Raw genomic sequence first — 4525 nt, 5'->3', positions numbered from 1 at the left:
CAGAAGAACCATGTCTTTGAACTGCCAAGGACAAAGACATGCCACTACAAAAATATATTTGGTTAGCAGAGGGTGGTTGTTTCTTTGAAGTTGAAATTGCAGTTACAGTTGTAATTGCCCAAAAGATATACACTCCTTTGAAACCTCTTAGTTTAAAATATGCACTCAGAGATAAAAGACTAAGTCTTCTTTGCAAAATAACCTATCTTTCTTATTCACAAACAATATTAATTCACCATACAGGCCCATTTCTTATTAAAGTTCAGTTATAGATAGGATGTAGTTCTTTGTGTGTTCAGTACACAGGGTATCATTCTTAATAGTCCATAGTCTTTACGTATTGTTGTACACACTGAAGTCTAAATCATACTTCTGTACTGAAGTCCAAACAGCAACATGCATCCACCTCCACTGAGGTGTAAAGTAAAAATGACTACAATATGGAGTCCTGAGTCTGAACATGCTCACTACAATCACATGTCTATAACCCCTCCCACACCAAAAAGGTACAGTCAAACTGGCAAATCAATATACACACAGGCTAGCAAATATATACATTAACAAATAAAAAGTGAAAGGCTTGAGAGGTTGCTATTTCCATCAGAGGAAGACCACATTCCATGTGGATAGATCCAGGTGGATTAATTGAAAGATTTGAACAGGACTTTTGGTGACAGGGTGGTTTGGAGCTCTCTCATTCATAGGGTCACCATAGGACAAAGTTAGTTTGTTGGCAGTTAACAACACATATTTTAGTTAGATTTCTAAAAGCCAAAATGTAGGCAGAAAATCCACAAGCAAATCTGTTATTTTTAAAAGTATAAATGGTGCTCTAGAGCGGAGATGATTCAGGCTGGGAAAATTATGTAATTATTATTTTTTTAAAAATCAAAACACCAGAAGAGTCATGGCCCCTTTCTAAATCATGACCTCCTACCCTTCTATATGCTTAAAAACAAACGTGGGAAGCCAATGAATGAATTACTCACCCTCTTCTCCATTCTAATTCATCCTGTTATGAAAGCATGCAGCAAACAATACCAGTTTCAGCTAACAGATGAAATGCTCATCAAGATAAAAGCATATTAAAATATTTTCATAATTTGAACCATTATAGAATCTGTAGATAGGGTCTTCTTCTCTGTTGACCTCCAAGTATTTGGGACTGCAGAACATATCTAGGTAAACCTCTTTGATTCAGGTGCAAAATCTGTATTTTGATGGGCTTCAAGGGGCACAATCCAGTAATGGGGAATTCCACAAAAAGGCACAGAAACTGAAGAAAATTGGTGGTTTGTGCGCTATAGACAAAATACAACCACTGACACCACACCAAACTAGGGTTGCCTTCTGTTCTACTCTATAGAGTATAGTACTTTGAATTGCTGTCCAAGTATAATGTTTACATTGAATATATCTTCTGTTTGAAAAACTGTCTAGGATAAAGCACATTTAAAGAGTAAAGACTTATAAGAAGGAAGAGCAATATAACCTCTGAAGCTGTCTACAAATGGTTAGCATTTTGACAACAAATTGAGCCGATATTCACATTACAGGCTCACACTCATCCGTGCTATTGGGAAAAGGTAGCATTTAAATTTACATTAAAGTATTGTTAGCTATCAAGTTGACCTCGTCTTATAATGACACTACATCTGAACATTATTTGCCAAAGAAAACCCTATGAAATTGATGGAGTCAGCATCAGTCAACAGGTTTTTTTTTTTTCGTGTCAGGAGCAACCGGAGTTGCTTCTGGAGTGAGAGAATTGGCTGTCTGCAAGGACGTTGCCCAGGGGACGCCCGGATGTTTTGATGTTTTTACCATCCTTGTGGGAGGCTTCTCTCATGTCCCCGCATGGAGCTGGAGCTGATAGAGGGAGCTCATCCACACTCTCCCCAGGTGGGATTCGAACCTGGCAGCTTTCAGGTCAGCAACCCAACCTTCAAGTCACTTAGTCCACTACGCCATCTGGGGGCTAGTCAACAGGTGACTCAAAGGCAGATAACACACATGATGAAAGACCTCCAGTTACCCTTGTTATCAATAGTGTCCTTCTTTGAGAAACTATAATATTCACTATCTGTGGTGATTCTCATGGTGTTTTCCTAGACAAGGAACACTCAAAGGTGCATTACCAATTTCTTCCTCTGAAATATAGTTCAAAGCACTTGGTATTAGTTGGTGGCATCCCATCCAAGTACTAACTAGATTTGACCCTGGCTAGCTTCCACAATCAGACTTGGGAGCTAGCCAGAGTCACCTACACGTATTTTCCACTTAAGTAGGTTTACTGGCTTCTCATTTGTGTCAATTATAATTTTATAAATTCCATTAGACTGTTTGTCTCAATCAAACAGTTCTTCAAGTTTCTTCTGAAAATTTACATCTTGCTTCTAGCGTCATCTGGATTTTCTGTCATTGCATATTACAATTTCAATACAGTAGAGTCTCACTTATCCAACGTTCTGGATTATCCAATGCATTTTTGTAGTCAATTTTTTCAATGCATTGTGATATTTTGGTGCTAAATTCGTAAATACAGTAATTACTACATAGCATTAATGTGTAATGAACTACTTTTTCTATCAAATTTGTTGTATAACATGATGTTTTGGTGCTTCATTTGTAAAATCATAACCTAATTTGATGTTTAATAGGCTTTTCCTTAATCTTTCCTTATTATCCAACATATTCGCTTATCCAACGTTCTGCCGTCCCGTTTATGTTTGATAAGTGAGACTCTACTGTAAGTTATAGAAATGTTTGTTTTGTCTGTTTCAGAGCCTGAACAATGTAGCTAGATGTAGCAATGGAAGTACTCTCTGGTCCTCAACAACCATAGATTCAAGCTTATATTACCTAAGCTTTTATATATGTATTGAAATAAATGTAAAGGTTTTAAGAATTTAAAACCATGCATATTTATGGATTTGGGTGAAATCATTCTTGTCACAAATCAGACTCCAAGGGGAGATTTCTGGACAGTTAAAATGCCACTCCGGAGGCCCTTTTCCATGTTCTCAAACAGTATATTGTTCCTATTATTGGGACAAAGGAGACATCCCTTCCAGTGGCTCACATTCCTCAGGCATCCAGATGATATTTGGAATATCAAGGTCCAGAACTGTTTAGGTCTTAGGACTTTAAATTTGATTACAAGCATTTTCAATTCAGGCTTGAAACATATTGACAAGCAATGCAATTCCTTTAAGTCCAGCGTATTCTTGTCAGCAGCCTAGTTGCTCTGTTTTGCACTGAGAGTTGTTTCTAAGTTATCCTCAACATCAACCCAATGTAGAGTGCATTGCAGTAGTCTAATAAAAAGATTACGTGAACTACTGTAGCTGGGTTATTATTTATCTTTGGATTAAAAGTTCTGAACTTTCAGAACTTGGTTCTGGTATAGTGTGATCATGTGACTTCAAATTGATCAGTGTCTTCCAGTCTAATGCAATTGACCCTCCACTTTCCTAGAGCTTGGCGGCACAAGATTCCCCACAAAAGTGGAAAAACTGCATTTAAAAAAAAACTTTTTATCTGAGAACACAATTCTCTAGGAATCTCTAAGTCTTTCAGCACAATCCAATAGTCAACTCCCACCAGATACTGATCACAGAAATGGTTGTGGTAGACATACAGTGTCTTCCTCTTGAAATCTCTAGGTTCTCCAAGGTGGCTCTATGATCAACTTTCCAAAGATAACATATTCATCAGATCTACAAATCATCAAATCTGCAAATGTTAAACCTATGACTGTGGAGGTCTGACTTTTTTTGGATTTCAAATAGTATTTTGTTATTAGTTCTTAAGTCTGTGGTTAATTGATAGATTTGTATGTTTAGTATACTTATACTCATTATTGTACTATGTTTTATTGTATGGTTTTAAGTTATTGTATGGTTTTCTTGCTATGTTGGAAACCCCCCTGAGTCCCTTGAGGAGATAGGGTATATAAATAAAGTTTGATTGTTATTATTATTATTATTATTATTATTATTATTATTATTATTATTATTATTAATAGGCAGAATCATTGCCTCTAGCACCAAAGTCTAGTAGAAATGGTAAGGTTTTATTCCACAGATGCATGGCTGCATACCATTTTCTCTGATGCCTTTTGGCTTTTCAGTAGTGTTTTTCTGATTTCATTTATCCGACATAACAGTTTCACATTCACTATTACCTTTCACATTTTTGCCACTGGGATCTTTTTGTGTTTTGGTACTTGGACGGAAAGTAACAAGATCTGCTCTAGTTGTAGCACTTCTTCCATAAGTGGGACACCTCCTCCATGTTCCCCTATCACAGACAGTGCTTTCATTGCTGTATGGTGTTCACTGATATGATAGAGAAGAGTAAACATATCACAAAACTAAAACTCTCAGAATTACCTAACACTGAGTCATGACAGTAAATGTGGTGTCAAACTGCCATAATTCTGCATGGTGGATACAACTTTGGACAGGCATTAAAAGTACAAAAGTCACATCCTCATCTAATCACTCTTTCATATCCTCAGCAT

Source organism: Anolis carolinensis, chromosome 1 (assembly GCF_035594765.1).
Source record: "Anolis carolinensis isolate JA03-04 chromosome 1, rAnoCar3.1.pri, whole genome shotgun sequence".
Lineage (NCBI taxonomy): Eukaryota > Metazoa > Chordata > Lepidosauria > Squamata > Dactyloidae > Anolis > Anolis carolinensis.
This window is presented reverse-complemented; position numbering follows the sequence as displayed.